This window comes from Falco cherrug, chromosome 5 (genome assembly GCF_023634085.1).
Source record: "Falco cherrug isolate bFalChe1 chromosome 5, bFalChe1.pri, whole genome shotgun sequence".
NCBI classification, from domain to species: Eukaryota; Metazoa; Chordata; class Aves; order Falconiformes; family Falconidae; genus Falco; species Falco cherrug.
In genome coordinates, this window is record NC_073701.1 from 46,744,334 (window position 1) to 46,764,142 (window position 19,809).

The window sequence follows — 19,809 nt, forward strand, 5'->3', positions numbered from 1 at the left end:
CGCCGCCGCCGCCCGCCCCAGCGCCGGCGGAGGGGGCTCCGGCGAGGCAAGGGCTGACATAATCCTGCGAAAGCGGCAACCGCAGGCGCCGCCGGCTCCCGCCCGCCCCCCGGGGTCCGCTGCCGGCCCGTCTCCTCCCGGGAGGGGGACCCGCTCCGTGCTCCCGGCCCCGGACCCCGCTCCGGGCCGCACGGCGGGGCGGGGGCGGCGCCCGGTGGCCCCGTGCCCGGCCCCCCTTCCTCGCCCGGCCCTCCCCTGCCTCCCGGTCTCACCTAGGAGCGGCGGCGGGCTGAGCTGCCGAGCCCGGCGGGGGCGGGGAGGGAGGGGGCCCCGACGTCTGCTCCGCAGCCGCTACCCCTCCGCGCTGAGCATCTTTCCCCGCGCCCCGCGGTGAGTCAGGCAGGGAGAGCGCCGCGGAGCCGCGCACACCGGAGCCCCCGCCGCCCTCCCCGTCCAGCCGCCGCCGCGCGCGCCCCCGCCGGCACCCCCCTCCCCCCTCCCCGCCTTCCGCGGGGGCGCGCGCCTGCGCTCCGGGCCGCGCAGCCCGCGGGGGGGAGGGGGGGCGGGGCGCGGGGAAGCGCGGAGCGGGGCGGGGGCGCGCGCGCGCTCACCGCGGCTCGGTGCGGTCCCGGCGCCGCGCGGGCTGCGGCGGGCGGGGAACTGCCGCGGCGCCTCCCCTCTGCCCCCGCCGTTACTATGGATATGGGCCCTGCCTCTCCTCCGCGCCCACCCGCGCAGGCGGGCCGGCAGCGCGGCGGGGCGCTCCGCAGGGCGCCGCTGCCCCGGGCCTGGCGGGGGCCGCGGTGCGGGGCCGGGGTGTCTTGGGGGCCGCGGGAGCCACCGGCGAAACTCCGTCCCTGCCGCCGGCTGGCGAACGCCTTCCCTTGGTCCCTCGACACAACCACTTTTTTCCTTTTTTAACACTAGCGTCTAAATAAATCTTTGCCGAGCTCAGATCCGTGCGTTAATACGAACAAACAAGCATCCCACAGGATTGTTTACTTCGGTAACTGCATCCCATTAAGCAGCACCCGCGCTGTCTCATCAGGGGAATAAAATACAAAAGATAACGCCCCTGCAATTTAACTTTACAAAATGTCAGAGGACAGAGTTGCACTTTCGGTCCCCCATGGTGGCTCTTATCTCTTACTCCGCTCCCCCGAGGAAGTTACACACTTGATGGCTGAGCACGTTATCTGACAGCCTCAGCCAGCGGAGCCTGGAAGGAACGTTTTACCGTGTCAAAAAATCCCACTCTCTTACGGCAGGTAAAGTGATGGGGAGCAGCCAAAGTGATGGGGAGCAGCCAGTTCCTAAAGCAGCCGGCGTGTCTCTGGCCTGCTCCCACAGACCTGTCCAAGAAGCCAGCTGGTGGGGTGCTCCGGGCCCTGGTCCTGCCTTTGGAGCTACCAGGTCTCAAGGAGCTTTTCTGTCTTCCCTGGAATAAAGAGGCTAAATAAAAAAGTGAAAGAAAAAATTGTCACTCTCTTGACACGGTTTTACACAGCCAGTTCACAGTGCTGAAATTCACAGTGATTTCCAGCCTCTGCGAGAGGAAGAACACGGCTGAATGATGCAGAAGCTGCAGCTGAACACCAGCAAGGCAAACCTCCCAAGCACACATAGGAGCCCACAGTCTAAACTTCTCGGAGACCTCACGTTAATTAAATGTAGAAACCTAATTCACCAGCCCTTTTGTTTGGCATGTCCAACTGCATGTGCTTATACAGAACGTCAAGCATAGATGGCTTCAGGCACCAAAATAAATCCTATTTGAGGCTCTGAGTGTATGTCCCTGAGAGCGTTAATTAGGTCTTAAACTAGTGTGGGGCTGCATTTTTTCAAAAGCAAATCTTTCAAGAAGTAAATGACCACATTCATAAATGGTTCTCTTGGTTATAAACAGCGTTGGTAACACCCTTTCTCTACAAAAAGCACAGCTGGGACATGCACATGGCCACCGAGCTCAGCGATGTGTGTAACGGGTCAGCTGGATTGACTCAAGACAGCCATAACATAGTGAATGCGCCAGTACCCGTGTGAGTAAAGGCAGTAGAGTAAGTTTTTCTATGAATCACTAAGAGCAACTGTTGAGTATTTAAGAGCTGAATGCTTAAAGTAGTAATGCAAGCTCCAAGAGATACAGTTTTCTGTAACATAACTGATTTTAATTAATTAGCCCTGCCAAATTAATGTCAGGGAACTCTAAGCGTTAATTCAAAAGCACATCTTAGGATGAGGTTTGGAAAGTTATTTTAACGAAATACTCTCTGCTGCTTTGCATGGCTCATTTTTTTTCAATAAAATCTTATAGATGCAGTCTGGTATTTACATAGATGTGATGTAGCCCATATGGAAAAGGACTGAACAGAATACAAAAGTTTAGTTTCATCCTGATGAGGAGAAAACAAACATTTTGCAATGTTTCCTAAATAGAATTCCAAAGATTTAGACTGTAAATATGAAAATTGCCATTTCAAAACATTTCTTTTTCAACTTTTCAAAACATGTTAATGCAGTATAAAATATTACACCTAAATGGTCAGTGTCATTTGTGTTCTGACATCAACAGATCTTTTCAAAGCCGACATTTTGGCAGTATTTCCTTGAAATGTCAAATGTTTATGCATTTGACCAAACTTTCCCAATACCTTGGATCTCCACATCTCTATCCCTCCAGCTAACAAGACTTTCTGCAGTTCCAACTCACTTTGTTGTGGATTTGTGATCTGCTTTGTAAATTGGAAGATCTTTAGTATAGGTGGGATGTGATCCATTAACAGCTTTCTGAGTTAGGACCGATACTTTAATGGAATTGCTAAGCCAGAGGAGGAACAAGTTAGGGATGTCAGCATGAGCCCAATGTGATGCTGGCAGAGCGTGGTAGAAGTGCCAGCTGTTTTCTATACCTGCCGTAAACCTCATTACTTCCATTGATTGTAACATATTGCAGACTATAGCAGCTCTGCATGAAGGAAGCAAGTGTGTAACAACTAAGAAGTCCCAGGAAAGGATGAAGGTTTCTAGCAAGGTGGTGACAGAAAGGGCATTTTTAGAAATTCAGAAGCTCGATGAGGAGGCAAACGTGAACCCAGGTTGCTGTACTGTTTTGACAGAGAAGATCTGCATGATTTCAGCACGAGGTACATCGCCCGCTCAGTCACTCCACCTGCATCTTGCCTGGATGCCTTTCCAGACCCTAAGGTCTGACCACCTGTAGCTGTGTGGGTGTCAAGGCTGTGTCAGCAGCAAGTGAGACATACCTGCACCTGCATGCAGTCATCATGCATGCGGTCATCAGCCAAGACAGCTGTACCTGATGCTCTCACCCTGCTCTTGTTAGGGAATCCAAGAGAACAATGGCTACCCTGCGTCCTGACAGGACCAGGTAAGTAAAGATAAAAATAAATGAAGTGCTGGACCATTCACCTCTGTCATAGCAGGAATGTATGTTAGGATACTCCACAATCTGTTCTGTCAGGGAGATCTGTTACTATAAAGAGAAAAATTTTGCCTCCCTCATGGCCATGAACAGGCCGTTTTTTTCAGTTAATGTTCTTGTGGATGTTACAGATTGGGCAGAAATGGGGTGTGAGACGTGGGGACTGTTGACGTGCTGCAGTCCTGGTTTGAGGGCTGCGTGGGCCACTGGGCGTTTCAACAAATGTGGTGGTCTTGTCCTGCAGGCAGATTAACAATTTATTTTAGCAATGCAGATCCAGTTAGAAGGTACAGGGATGCATTTAATGAGTTTTAGCAAATATTTTTGAAAGCCTCAAAATCTTAGATGTGTATGTTGAGGCCAGACTGTCAGTGGATGGATCTGCTCAGATCAGAAATATATTTTTTTTTTCTTAAAAATTCCCTGTGTTTTTCATTGAACTGATCAGCAAAGTATGCTGATGTGCTGATCACAGTGATCAAAGCTTGGTCCAACACTTCATTTATCCGTACATCTGTGTAGATGACTATGAGGAGCTACTCTGGTGGCCACGATTCTTGTAAGGAATTAAGCAGCTTGCTTTCTCTTTTACAGCAACTGGGAAATCCTGTCAAATTGCTTGTTCTTGTGTACGGCTTTGGAATTTTTTGGGTGCCACTATACTTTCCTGCAAGCTTCATCCATTGCAGTTGATTTGTGGTCCTAGTTCTCTTAGCTGATGTGATGCTAGAGGGAAACTCCTAAATCCTAAAAGTGGGAGAACAGTAGGTACCATGTGATTCTCCTAACCTGGCAGTGGCTTAGGCTGAGCTGCAGTGGTTCAGCTAGGGTGTATTACGTGATTTCAGGTGAGCAGGGCTAGTTGTTAACTAGCCTTATGGGAAAAGACTACCATTGTCATATTTGCCTAAATCAAAAAAATATCTGACCGGTGGGGTAGCACAATGAGGAAGTCTCCATTCCTAGAGGATGGCTAGAACTGGATCTGGTTTCCTATACTTGTATTTCTATCTATAGGTACCTTAAATTCAGGTACTTTGGGGCACTTCTCATTATTGTGGAAACACCTGTAGGCATAAACATTCATGATTACAGACTCTAGACCTGAGTCACCTCCATGTGAAAGCAACAGAAATGTCTTATACAGATAGATTTCAGAAATCGGAGGGTTAGATTATTTCTGGAAAAGGATCATCTTACTCTATAGAATAAAACACCATTTTAAATAAAGAAGCCAGTTATCACATCCATAGAGTGAATTACAGCCCAGATTTCCCAGGCTCAAACAATGGGTATCACCATACTGCTCTTTGATGAACAAGTCAAAACAGACATAGATTTTAAACAAAATGGCCCCTAACAGTTACTTTTCCTATTGACTAACAATGTTACACATCCTTTCATGGAAAATGAAAACTGTTGGAACAAAAGAAGGAATTTTTTTCTACTTAAAATTCATTGATAATAAACACAGCTTCATACTGGGAATTTTTAGTAATAGAAAATTATTGTCCTTCAGCAATTAAGTTATTTTTGAAAATAAATTGAAGCAGCTTCTTTTTCGTAAAATTTAAAAATATTATATCCCGATTGTTCAAGTAACTTCTGTACAGCTGAAAAGTTCTGTGTTATAATAACTTGACTCTTTGTTAGAGATAAAGATTTGCTAATTTGAACTGCTTGGCTGATATCCATACCCTTTAATGGCTGATAATCTATCAAGGGATCTAGAAAGTCAGAACAAGACAAAATTCATTCTTGTTTGCATATAGGGAAGTGATCTTTAGTAAAGAGCAAGATAAAATGATTTAAAATAATTAATAGGACTGGTTTTACAATCCTTTCTTAGAACCAAATACACTGACTTTGAATTTTCTGACTACAGACTGAGCAGATCGACTTCATACCGTAGGTTATTATAAACACACATAAATGCAACAGCATTCAGATACTGAGCTAAAATAATTGTTTAGGTATGTTTACTGAGCAAGCAAAATCATATTGTGAATCCAATAGATAAACAAAAAAGTTATAGAAATTTTTACTGGTAAATTATACTTGCCAAAATGAGATGTCAAAAGACCCTAACAGCTGGCTAAGGGTGAGTATACAGGTGAAAAAGGACTCAGGGGAGAGGGAGAGCTGCAAACAGAAGTCTGTTATTAGTTATGTGCTATACATGGTCCTTAAGGAAAGTTAAGAACACAATGAAGACTATGCACTTGGTAAAATATATGTACATAATTCTCATGATATATAACTTGACAGAGACTGTAACACTTCCGACAGTGCTGTAACAAATCAAGACAAAGGGAATACGCTTATTGAAGATAGATGAAGAAGCTGTGTTGGCTTGGGTAAGAAGCAGGGCCTCGAAGTTTAAAGTGGGGAAGAGAAAGGAAGTTGTCATCTTTTGAACACAGAACGCTAACAGAATGCTGTTTCAAACAGGGAAATCTCATGGGGAATTTACTGCCAGTCCTGCAAGCTGGCTTTATTTTCAGCTCTGGGTCAGCACTCAGAGGATGGGATCTTGCTGTATAGGACAAACACTTCTGATAGCTTAAATATCCTAGCGGAGAAAAGTTAAGAACTAGAAAGAAATCTAGCTATTATACTAAAACCAGGGTTTTCTTCATACATTTCTTTTAATTCCAATCTCATCATTAGAAGAAGCTCAAGAGCCTATGTTTCAACATTTAATTCAGCAATAATTCAGAATTAACTTTGATTTTTATTCTTAAAACTGTCCAATGGTGGAGAGGAGTCCAAAGAAGGTGATAAATTTGGACAATACAGTCTCTTTGGAAATAGTAAGTCCAAATAAAGTTGTGTGGGCGTGCAGTTATTGCAGGACCCAAACCCAAACAGATAACTGGAGCTATCTTCTGGAATTGCTGGAGTCTCTGCAGGTGCTGCGGTGCACCAGGGTTTGGTGGGGAATTCTCACGGGCAAAAATATATTATGCTTCCTACCGTCCCCCCGGACAATCTCCTGTGTCTTTTAAAACAACTTAAACATCCATCAAAGAAGAAATTTAGTCTCTGAAGATCACCCAAATGGGCAAATAGAGGTGTGTCTCTCATACAGACTCACACGTCTGGTTCTTGCTTGCTGAGTACTAGTACCAGAGCGCCAAAGAATGCAGTAACTACAAACCACCTTAACCTGCCTTTGAATAAAGTCTCAAGAACTGAGCTGGGCAATTACTGATGGTGTGGTGGTTATAAACATGGAATATTTGTAAAGACAGTTTCTCTGAAGCAGAAGACAGCACAAGGAAGTGCTTCAGATAGTACAGGTTTGAGGCTGTTTCTGTTTATTTCACTAAAAGGACCCCAGAAGTGAGGAGGCATTGCAACTCAAATTGATGCAAAAATATACAAAAATAGTTTCTAAAACACTGTACAGAATCTAGTTTGAAGGGTCTTTAATCTTCCATATGGAATATCCATAAAGTATAATCTGGTTGCATGTTGATTAGTGATTCCTGAAATGTTCAAAAGAAACAAGGAAATTTAGGAAAAGTACCTAGATCCATTTTATTCTTGTGATCACAATGGTTTTTCTACTTTTGACTAACTAGAAAAGAAAATAAAGAGAAGAATGAACATGTATAATCTAATGTGTGATCAGAAAGCAAAGCAATGAAAAAGAGTGAAAATCTGCTGTTAATCCTGACTAAGAAATGTATAAAGTGGAATATTACCTTGGAATTATAGAACAGAGCATTATATATAATCAGATAACTATACAGGGACCCATGAATTGAATGTATGTGAATGTTACTGTTCATGTTTTTATTGGGAGGAAGGAAGCAATAATGAAGTATTGAACTGAAGTAAAGAGACGCCTGGCTTGGCCAGTTGGTGGTCTTTGTTTGGAAAAAGCAAGCATGAAATCATAAAAATTGTTTTGTTCTATTATTCCTCTTGTAAAGGTACTATTTTTAAAACTTGTAAGTCACAGAGGAAGGAATAAGTGGTTCACAGAGAGTTAGAGAGAGAAGGCTAGTTGAGAAAACTAATTTTGAGCTGGACAGTACGGTTAGTCTGAAAATACCATGAGATGATCAACTTTGAAGAGAAAGGAAACTTTCCTAGACTTTATAAATGTACGTGTGTGCATGCAGAATGCATAACAACACTGAATATATGGCTTCAAATGTATATTTAATGGCAATGTAAAATGCATATGCATATTTAAAATATTGAAATACTGAATATTGGTATTGGTGTCAAAGGCCATGCTGCAAATAATTACTGTATTGTAATGGTGGCCATAATGTATTTGTGCTGTTCAAATATAAGATACAAACGGTCTATTTCTGAGACTCTGCAGTGTAAAATTTGTCGATTTATTATTAACAGATTGATAGATGGATTACGAAGTAAACTGATCAGAAAAAAGTCAGAAGATAATCAAAAGACACACAGTATCATAGTATGTAGCCTATCTGGATATCCTAATATATTGATAAATGCAGTTTCTTAAAATACTGAGTTTTTATTTGGAAAATCTAGTCAAAGAGTTTCTTCCTGGAATGGTGTTTTGAATAAGTAAAATAAAATTAAATACTCCATTTTAATAACTTCCTTTTTTTTTCTGAGTCAAAAAAACATTGACTATCTTTCCGAACCAGTGACTTTCTCACAGGATCTATAATTAAGATTTCTACTTTTCCCAGAAGAGTAGAGTCCCTCAAGGTCTGTGTTTCACTACAGTACGAGATTCCTTCTGAACAAGTACCATGGTGAATCAGAGGAGTCACTAGGCGACGAATTATTACAAAGTATGTCTATAAAGACTGATCCCACGTGAAAATGAATGCGAGAGGCTTTCAAAGTACAATGCTATTATTCTGTTTTGACTGAAAAATCAAAACAAACATCTGGGTATGTCCAAAAAATATTTCAGAATATTTTCCCCATTACATATTTTGTGATTTCAGTTTCTTGCCATGAATCAGAGTTAAAAGACAATTTAAAGTTACATAATATTCACCAGATAAAAATCTTAATTTTATAATTGTAAGAAAAAAAATCTATTTAAATTTTAGGAAGTAATCAAAGACAAAACAAAACATTGTAAAAATACACACCCACATTAATGATTCAGAAATTTCATATCTTTTAGGGCCAGAAGGGATTGCTACATAACAAATGCAAAGCAAATGTACAATGACCTTTAATTCTTTTCCCAGGATCAAATATAGATTGATCCCATGGTAATATTTCACACCACTGCAAAAGAGAGAAATGTGTAATTTTTCTATATTAAGATACTGGAATGTCATACCATAAGACAATTTATGGCAAAGAGGATGATCTAAGGAACCTGCCTCTGATTATGGGAACACCTGTATGCAAGAAGGGGGTTAATATGCACACTTCTGAGCTCCTCAGAACAAGATCAGCTCTTGCTGTTCTGTGGTTACACCTGACTGACACGAGTAAGCCAGGGGAGCGAATTTCAGAGCTCTCCCGGCTGCTGCCCCTCTTAACATCACTCTTAATTTTCTCCTTATATTGGCATTTTCTTCCTCCTCATTTGTAGGGTTCCCTTTAGGCTCAGATGTTATTTTTCACTTGCTCTGGAAAAGCACAACCCAAATACTGAGCAAGATGGCTATGCGGTACTCGACAGTGATCAAAGATCAGAGAAGTGTCTAGGGACACAGTATTTAAAAGGATGTGCTCTGGCCAAGGAAGCTGAGTAGACTGTAGCTGAACGGAGATGTTTAGGAAAACAAGATCTATGTGGGATTATAGAGTTAAGGAGGTGCCATGCGAAGGAAAATGACATAACAGGAACTGTCTACAAATAATTAAATCATGTCATAAAGTAGGCCATTTTTTGGATTAATCAAAGAAGACCGAGGAACTCATTTAACATGTAGAAGGTAAAATTCAGGTTACACATTAGGAAAGTCCGTAATATCTGAACAAGTAAGTGTTCATATGCAAAACAGAGTCTGCCATCACTAGCTTGAAGCGAAAAACTGTTCAAGGAGTCGTTGATTTCTTGGGGTGATTTAGAAATAATTTAGAAATAAACCCAGTGCTTTATAAGAGAAAGTATCAGGTGACCCCTAGAGGTCACCTCAAGCCCAAGCAACTCTGTAGTCTCAATAACCTACAACTTTAGTTAAAAGGCAACAAAAATGTGACTGATTTACACCTTTGTATTGTATACAATTATACTGTATTTTAACCACCCTCTAGGTACTTATATATATTTACAACTATGTATGCAAACCATTCATTTTCATAAATGTTTTGCTTCAAGTACTGTTATAATAAGGACATTTGTGTAACCTTATAAACAGAAAATGGTGATTTATGGGCATGAGCAAATGAAAAGCAGACCAAAAAGGCAAATTATGAAAGAATAAATTTGGGTTCTTAAATAACAAGTTTTGAAAGGCTGTACAAATTAAATATAAAGTGCTATAACATTGAATTGCTCATGATAGTGTCTACTTAGTTCCCAACCTTGTAATACACATTGTGGTGGGACAATCACTCCCAGCATGCCTGCAAAGGCCAGTCCCTGGGAACTGGCATTGGATGTTGCATATTTTCATCCATTAAAAACATTTGTAAGAAATTACTTCTTTCCTTCTTCCATTTCATATTCTTTTCTTTGGAGACCTTTCCAATTTCCTTCTCTTTTCTAATGAGCTTTTGTGGACAATGGGAATACACTTTTTTTCTCTTTAGGTGCTACTTGTTCCTCCCAAATATGTGTTAGGTGGTGTCAATTTTAGCAATCACATTTTTGTCAAGGTAAAATCTTATAGATGCTTCAACTCATCATTTTTAAATACCATTCATAATTACCTATTCAAATTATTTATTTAATTTGGAGTAGTATTAACTACAAAGGCCAGAAGGGCTGTTAATTAGCTGTTAATTAAATCTGAAGGTCTGATAGTTTTTATGAATATGGTTTCAGCATTACATCAGCACTCCATGGTGTGCATGGCAGTAGGGATGTAGAAAGGGCCTCAAAGACAGAAATCTCTCAGGAGGAGATGTGACATAATTTTCTATTCGTCCATTTGTGATGGGATGAATGGACATATCGGAGGCTGGAGTTTTTAGAAAATGGATTTGGCTACCCAGAAGGAGACATAAGCAAGGCAGCCAGGTCAATTCAGAGTTTTGTTAGCAAAATTCTGTCAGATGATAAAGTATCCCCCCTGCCCCGCCCCCCGCAATTAGAAAGAAAAGAGAGAGGAGTTCAGCTGGCTGCATGACTTAGCTTGATTCACCAGTTTTTAATGGTACCAGTATCTATATTAAAATATGAGCACAAAACAAACTGCAAACTCTTAAGTATAAGCACAGCAAAATGTAACTCTTTGGTAATCCATCTTTCTGGACAGTTTAGTCTGAAAGTTTTTTTGTCCAACAGCCTGAAGTCTACCTATACCTTTGGGGTCCAATACAACCTCACCTACAGCAAAAAGGTTTGAGTTCCTTTTTGTACAAGTTTTTCTCAGACATTCTGTTGCTTTCATGTTGTTTCAGGTGGAATGGGGCAAAATATCAGCGAATCTTGAATGGATACTGCTTTTGTTATACTTAGCGGAACCTGGGCATACCAGAAAGAAACCCTGCTAAATTATTTTTTTCTTCAATAGTGCACAATTTTGATAGTTATTTTTTCATTAGAATATGGGAAGATTCACTGGTTACAATTTTTATCTTCACCTATGAATCTATAATAGCAATGGCAGGTGGTGATAATGAAACATTAGCTTTCACGGCATCAGAAAAGGTAACTCCGGGATAATCAGCATTTTGAAGTTGTTTTCCAATCTGGAGCATGAAATCAAGCTGCTTCTGTTTACCATTGATACAGGCAGTTTTGTTGTTGATAAATAAATATAATGTTTATAACCTTCTGCAGTATTTAAGTAACAGATATATCAACTGGTACTTACTCAAGTAAAACACTGTGTCTTATCAAGTAAGTGACATCTTTTAGAGGCCAAATCACTAAAGCCAATTATAACATGAAATCAATTTTAACAATTTATTGACTTCTGCTAAAGAACCTAATGAAAGAAAATCTTAAATAAACATATTGAGTTCAAATAGAAAATCTTAATAACATTCATAATACTTTCAAATTTGGAACCTATTTTTTCTATTTCTTTTTCCTAATACCTTGCATTTTTGCTGTATGCACACCACTACAGATCTTAGCAAATAAAGAATAATGGAATTACAGAAAAAAATAAAATTACTTTTTACCAATCTGCAGTGTGGCATAGTGATTAAAGCAAGTGGGCCATGCCACTGGAGCAACCTACCACAACTACAGGATTATTCAAAAGCAAAACACTTTTCGTAGGTCTGAACCTAGAGAGGAACAGAACCTTCCTGGGTAAAAATAAAAGGGAAAATATGCTAATACCTCAGTAAAGATGCTCAATCTGTTTTTGATAGACAATTAAGGTGAAGAAAACTTGTTCCTACAAATCTACTTACTTTCTTTTTAGCTTTTCTTTAGAAGTTACTGCTTTCTTGGGATTTATGTAGAAATTAGTTCAGCTTTACTATTTTTGCATACCGTTTTATAAAAACACAAACTGTTGTGTTATCTGTAATTATTTTTTGCATCCGCTGTTGCATAATCAACAGTGGATAAATCAATATCTCTACATTTTCTCTTCCTTATGTTAGCAGCAGCTGAAATAGTGATTAGTGGAATGAAATATCCTGTATGTTACTGGGTGAAAACTTACGTTAGCTTTTTCCACAGGTATACTCAGACCTAACTATAATAGCTGGTTTCCAGAATTACAGTTCTCATATGAAAAACTAACTTTTGCTGATATTTTAGAAATATAAAATAAAGTATATTTCCTTACCTCTTTTAGCAGAATGGAAGCCCAGTAATCTTTCAAACTTGAAAAATTCATTTGTTGCTCCATATTTTTCATATTCCAGGACAAAACATTAAGTTTCTTTTCCTCCTTTCCCTGTATTCTTCATTACCTCCATTACAGTAGTGTCTAGTGGCAGACTTCACGTATTTCTCTAGCTAGGCCTACTGCCAAACAGGCAAAAAATCCCCAAAGCTGTAACAAGTAAAGCAGCCTTGTAGTGGGTAAAAAAGAAATAAAGAAAAGGATGAAAGCATCAGGATAAGATTCTGTCTAAATGAAAAACTTGTGGTCAGCATGGGATACTTTAAACTAGGTCTTAAGCAATGACAGAGCAGCAAAGGCTAATAATATTGCCCAACTCTAAGATCTGGGCAAAGAGTTGCCAAAAGCCAGAAGTCCAGGCTGGGGTCAGGGTAGTCTTCATGAAGCAGAAGATTGCCTTTCCAGGAGAAAAGTAATTCAGTTAGAAAGAGAAACTGGATGATTCATTTTCATGGAAATACTTTGGTTTATCATGTTTGGATAAATGAAGGTAGTCACAAGAACTATTTACGGTTCTTATTCCCCAGGCAAGACTGCTGAGGAAAAAGTGATTCAGATGAGTTAACTAATTGTTGTCATGGTTCTCCAATGAAGGCCAGTTTTGAGATAAGAAAGGAAAAAAATCTTACACCCAGAATGAATTTCCAGTAAGAAGCTTCCCTGAAAAAGAAGTTCCTGACCCTGATGGAAAGACTGGATCAGTAAGATAGCACAAATACTACTGTAAGACATTTTGGGTGTGTTAAATGACAAGGAACTCCCCAGCACATCTAAATGAGTGTCGCCTGAGCATCGTTTTCTTACAGACCAGTTAGCTGCTCAACACTTTTGTCTCTCTGTGCTGAAAATGTCACTCGGCTTCTAAGTATCTGAACATGGTTGGTCCTGGAAATGGTGACTCAATCTGAGGCCACAGTTGCATATTTCTTAGCGCTATAAAGCACTGATTTAATGACACAGAAACCCCACCAAAACCATGAGCGTCAAAGCAGTTAGAAAACAGCTGATGCCAACTTCATACACAACAGACTTTTTCAATATCCTTGCCTCAGTTTTTATGTGATCTTTTCTTCTGAATATCAGGGAAAAGGGTGCTAAGACTGGCCCAGATGACAGCCTACACTCTGCTGCAGCATGAGTAAGGAGATTTCACAGTTCAGAACAAAAATATTCTTTTTTTGGTATTCTATTTCTCCCCCTCGGACCCCCTCCTTTACAGAGCAGCCATCCCTCACTGCACTCAGAAAAACAAGAAACTGAGAAATCTATCACATGTATTTGGGGTAATATGTACCTTCCTGATAGGCCTCTAAAGATTTCTGAAAATCCATATGCATTCAGAACTGACCATACAGGATGAAAATGTTGAAGTGTTTTATATTTTTACAGATTATTGCAGGTTATGGTCTACTGGAATCATAGTTAAACAGCTTTTAAATTTATCACTTGGACTGTGTAGTTGTCAGATCTTAATAATTGCAGTCCTCTTTATTGTGATGGATCTCCTGTAAGGAAAACCCATAACACTGCACAAAATGCTTTTGGTTGTTTAATGAATGGTGCTCTTCCTTGTGAGTAAATAACAAATTAGAATACAAACCACAGGCCGTATTATATAAACATTATACTTAATTACTTGGAGTCGTAAGGGGAAAAATAACTTTTTTTAAAACTTTCCCAGAAAGCAGATAAAATTTGCTGACTGACTCTTAGTTTTGATAATTTGATTCACTTTATTCACTAAATTACCTAAATTGTGTAATTCTTATACTTTTTTAATTTGATACATCACTAACTCTTTAATCATTATCAGATTTTTTGTTACTTACCCTTCTTTTTCTGCCTATTCGCCACATTTGTTTTCTGTATCTTACATTCTCTGATCTGCACTTAAAACTTCTTTTGAAAAGTTATTTTAATTTTTAAAAAATAATCAGTTTGTAGTAATGTTAAAATACATATGAGGTGAGTATATTCCAGATAATTGTATGAAGCACTTGATCTTAATTACAAGTCAGAATTTATGAAAGCTCCTAATGAGATATCAAGAATTTTGGTGAAAATGTACTAAGATTTTACCAGTTATACTAATTTACTGGAATTTTAATTAATACATTTGTCTAGAAGCATTTTAGTAAAGGAATATGGACACTCACAGGTAGTTATCCTATCATATTAAGCAAACACTTTGACATTAAATTTCAGTAGTGATAAAATACAAAAATACTGTTAAAAGGATCAGAGCATCTAAATAAAAAAAGGTTGGAGAAAAACCAGCAGCAATGAGACCCTACTTTATAGTTTTTCTGGGAATAAGCACTGAAATAAACAGGACTGATTCTGTGCATGGTTGCAGGACAGAAGCTTAAGGTGGTGAAAAAGTACCAGCAGTAAAGGGAAACTTAATACATATGAAATATTGCTGGGAACTCTGTATTAGTCTGAAATGCATTTTTATTACATCTTCCAAACCATTAGAAGGTTTAACCTCTTGGGAAATTTTCATTAGTTGTACAAAAAAATGCTGTCAGCCAGCTTCTCTTTTCCAGTTAGGATACCTCTCAAGAAACTCTGTGTAGCTGCTGGCTTTGATCTTTGTCCTATTATTTTAGTCACATGCTTCCTCTCAAAGAGTCTGATAATATCCACTTTATGATAAAAATAATTTAACTGCCAAATGAGAACTCCCCTGATAAATGTAGAGTTTCTGGATGTTATTAAAAACATGATAGAATACAGTAAAAATTACAATATAACACACCCTTTTAACATCTGAAATAAACAAGACAAATTGTATTACAAAACAAAGGATTAAAAAGTGGCTCTGGGATAAAAGAGCAATCATGGTAAATATGAGCAAGAGTTACAGTAACATCACCTCTGGAACAGTATCTCAAGATTTAGTATAAATTGGAAATGTGAAAAGGAGTTTGTAAACAGTGAGGAAGACTGGCATCCAAGATACAGTCATTTTCTGTCCTAAATTTCATGGTAGGAACCCTAAAAAGGTGATGTTCATGGAAGCCCAAACAGCAGTCATTTGAGGTCCATAAATTAGTGTCCCAAATGGAGACTAGACTTTCAAATTAAGACACTTAAGAGACAAATTTTGCAAACTGGAATTGAACATGCTTACATTTTTTGTATAAAAATTTTATAACAGGGAATGTTCTTGATTTTTTTTTCCTAAGGAACATCAGCATAACAATATGCTCTCATAGGTAAGAGCTTGTTCATCTTTACAAGCCTAATTTCTGTCTATAATATAGTGCCACTGGCCAAGCAAAGTACTTTAGGGTTGTCTTACTGGATCTCTGTGTAGTAGCTTCTTCTGGTTATTGCTCCTGTGCTCTGCTGACACATCGCTGTAATTCGTTTACTTTCCTAACCACTATGAGATATTGCATCAATGGCTTTAGGTTTCTAACATCATATTTATTTTTTTTTTTACGATCAGTGTCTGTATCTGTGACCATTTGAAGCATTATCTCTTTTGTCATTTTCTGTCAACAATTTGTCATTTTCTCATTAACATTTTGGACTTTCCTGCAGTAAATTCATTCATAGAAGTAATAGCTGGAGAAAATATTTATTCATGTCCCATTAACTCTCTGCAAATACAAGGCTGTTCCTCCTAGTTCTTGTCCAGTGTAGATTAAAAACTTCCAAATGAGAAAGTTTTGTCTGTTTCCACAACAGTCTTATACACAGTAGCACAATGATACTTTACCTCACTGATACTGTATGCCTTTGCTGGCTTTTATTCATTTGTGAAGAAAATTATTCTTCTTTGTTATTTAAGTAATTTGCAAACTATGATGTTACCACTAATGCATGAAAAGTTACACAAATATTCCTAAAATTTGTGCCCTTAGTAAAACCAGATATGCTTAATGCTTTATAATTTTTGTATTTAGTCTCTCAAGCCCAAGGTTTATTTGCTCTGCCATAGTTTTTTTGTTATTTCTCTGACAATGTTGTTCTCATAATAAAGCTTGATATCATTTTGGCATCCCATTTCTATAGAGATGGTTCAAAGTCAGACAGAATCCATGCTATAGTCTAATAAAATTTTTGATTTGGTTTAAATAAAGCATTTATAAAGCTGAGTGAAGCCACTATTTTATCAGATTGACCAATAAATACAACAACATGAGGAACAAAAGACAAAACCTAACACCTAGCCAACCGCTACAGCCACTGGGAATTACTGCTGAAGAAATTACAACAGAATTACGGCAGAAGATAAGACTAGAAAGTGAATATAACCAGATGCTTCCAATGCAAATGGTTATAGAGTTATAGAGCCGGAGCAGGAAGACAAAAAGGAAGAAGTAGACAATAGTGCTTAATAAGTATGCTACACACAATAGGATCATGTCAATTTCTGATATTCATCTCTGCAGCAGGAAAAGCAGACATTTAAATAAAATCACATTGCACACTGACTATTTGTTGAGGGTTTTCTGGACACAGAAGGCACCTGTCATGGCTGTTCTCCTTAAAGTCCCATATTCATTTATGTGTCCCCTTCCCGCTCCTATTCCCATGTTCTCTTCCCTGTTCTTCTTCCCCTTCCCAAAATTTTGCTTGTGAGCAAAGAGAAATTCTCTTTGCCCAGGGTAAACTGTGGCTGCACAAAGGGCAAAGCAGAAAATGTATGTCATTGTGAAATGGAGTGTTTTTAATGTTCTGAAAAGGAAGACAAGGAAGGGAATTGGTACAAATTAGCTAGCCTGGATGATAATAATAATGAAGCTTAATAGACTAGTCTGAAAGTGAGTTATTTTTGACATGTAGTGGACAGTTGAGGAAAAGCAAATGAGAAAAGAAATGCAGACACAGCAATTTGCTACTTTGTGGTGTTTAATTACTACCCCCAGCTTATTTCCTGCCAGAACACGACAAATTGTGCTGATACTCATGGCAGAGGCTGCTGTTTGACAACACCAAATGGAGCAGCCACTTTTGACAAGTCTTGTAACTTTTTATACTGCCAGAGACTCTGCATAATCTGAGGAAGTCACTTCACTCCTTATGCTAGCTATAGAAGGGAAGGAATGGTATTCACCTGTTCGTCATATTGAAGAAAATCCTTGGGATTTTCCCCAAATTGGAGAGGACACAGAAAGACAAAGTGCTGGAGGTAGTTACCAAAAAAATCACAATCTAAACTTTTGAGGCAATTGTAACAGAAACCATCCTGGGTTTTTGTTTAATTCCTTTCTTATTAAGATGATAGGAGAAATAAAAGCAGAAGGATATAATTTTCCTTGAGCCTTTGCTGAAGTCACTGGAAGGACTGAAGGAAAGAAAAGTTGTTGTCTTTAGAGCAGAACTGCTTCCAATACGACATTTGCTGTATTGTACATGTTACTGCTGTAGTGGGGTCAGATAGACAACTAAAGAAACCACATATAAGCACAAACTTCTATGGTAGCCCAAAACTAACCAAAGAAAGTTGAGCAGGAAAAATAACCTCCAGCAGATACCTGTAAAATCCTGACCTGAAAGCAGAACTGCTCATCTGCACGAGCCATTGCTGAGAAGAGTTTTACTACCCAAGTGCACAAACTGCTAGACTTAAGCTTTTAAATTAGATTACATCTCTTTACGCTAGTGCATGGATAGCATAGTAACACAGTGCTTTTTAAATGCTTAGGAAGAAATCTGATATATTTGTGAAACTGTACACAAGTTCAAAAAAGCTTTTTTTGTCTTTCTTTATGAAAGTAATCTCTTTTAATATGAAATGGTTGTTTTATGGTAAAAGAAGTATACCATTGAACATAAATGGTGCAGTGACACATTAAACCTCAGGTTCTAATGTATATTCCCAGTTGTATCTGAGGACTTCAGTATTTGAAAACATGTTTCTGGTCCTGTTTCTTTCCAAGCCTCTCAACCAACATAACTGAGAAGGAAGGAAGGAAGGAGCTGGACAGTGTCCACACTTAGGAGCTGTCAGTAAAGCTGCATGTAAGCCTCAAGCAGTTACACTCGCACATCAACCCTCCCTAAAGCAGATGCCAAGAGAACTTGTTCAGTGTGCTTCTTCAGTCCCGGGAAGGGAAGGGTAAGTGGGGATGCTATTGCTGTCTTCAGCAACCTAATAGGAGCGTATAGAGCAGATTTAACCTGACACTTCTTGGAGGTGCACAGTGATAAGATAAGGGGCCAACAGAAACAGGTCGCAATACTAAAAATACTAGATAACAGAAAAAAAATGTTCACAATGAGAGTAAAAGAATACTGGAACAGTTACCAAGAGAAGCTCAAGTTGAATCTCCATCCCTGGAGATATTTATACTTGACTGGTGAAGGCCCTGAGCAAGCTGATCTAACTTGGCTCAGCTTTGAGCAGACATTTGGCCCAGATGGCTTCCAGAGGTTCCTTCCAACTTTAATTACTTGTGATTCTAAGAAAGAGACAAGGCAGCATGCAAGTTCCAAGGAAATAAGACCTGCAGATATTTTGGTGTTAATTCTAAGTTAAAAAATAAACTCTACCTTCAATGTTCACAGCTGGTATTGAGGTGAATTTCTCTATTTGAATGATGAATTTATGCGAGCCAAGTTCTGTGCTCAGCTACCCAGTTACTTCCCCACTGACTCCTTCAGACTCTGGAACTTGCTAAGCAGGATATAAAATAGTTCAGTAAACATGGAGTGCCACCAGGCCAATTCATTCTGGGGTGTTTATATAGTGTCTTTTAATAAGTAAATTATTTCAGACACTGATGCATTTACTTAGAAGGATTTCATTTTAATTTACCATTTTAAAAAATTAAATTACCATTTAAAGAGAAATTCAGCTCATCATAACCGAGAAAGGCAGAAGGTAACTTTGAAAGGCTTCTCAAAATAGAAAAAAATATAGTTCAAAAAAGTTATTTTAACTTAATGGAAAAACCTTATTTGACAATTTGCAATCATATTATTCTGAAATTGCTGTTCCTTTTAGTATTTGCAATTAGATGTGAGCATTATACAGTACATTTATGTTAATTATATTGTAATTTCTATATGAACACGTGAATGTTTGCCTATCAGTAAGTTATACAAAATCTCAAGCAAACTCTAATATGCAATAACAACTACCCTAGTTAATGACGAAATGTTTGCCACATTGCATTGTTATTGCACAATAATTACCAGAAATTAATGTTGCTCATTTAAGATGTTATTCTTTAACTATAAATCACTCTGAGAACAGCTACAGCGCCCTTCTAATCAGCACACTTAATCTTGTGAAAATTCTGGTGAATGTATTGCCGTCATGCATTAAGGCAGGCATGCCTCAAGGACTCATGCCCAAATGGCAGATGGGGTATTTGAATCTAAGCAGGGATGATGTCCAGGTCTGTTACAGAACGCAAACACCCCACATTCAACACAACAAACCCCACAAATCTAAGGGAT

General features: G+C 39.0%; 1 protein-coding gene across 6 annotated transcripts in view; it reads right to left on the reverse strand.

Moving 5' to 3' along the window:
- The window catches only part of ANKS1B (ankyrin repeat and sterile alpha motif domain containing 1B), a 441,494-nt gene that overhangs the window by 89,541 nt on the left and 332,144 nt on the right, over positions 1–19,809 (reverse strand). The window contains exon 1 of one of the 6 annotated variants that reach the window (XM_055712228.1): positions 273–488. The exons of the other annotated variants lie outside the window; for them this stretch is intronic. The gene's annotated coding sequence lies outside the window, so the exon portion shown is untranslated. Of the gene's footprint in view, positions 1–272; positions 489–19,809 lie in introns of those variants that run through there. 6 annotated transcript variants of the gene reach the window in all.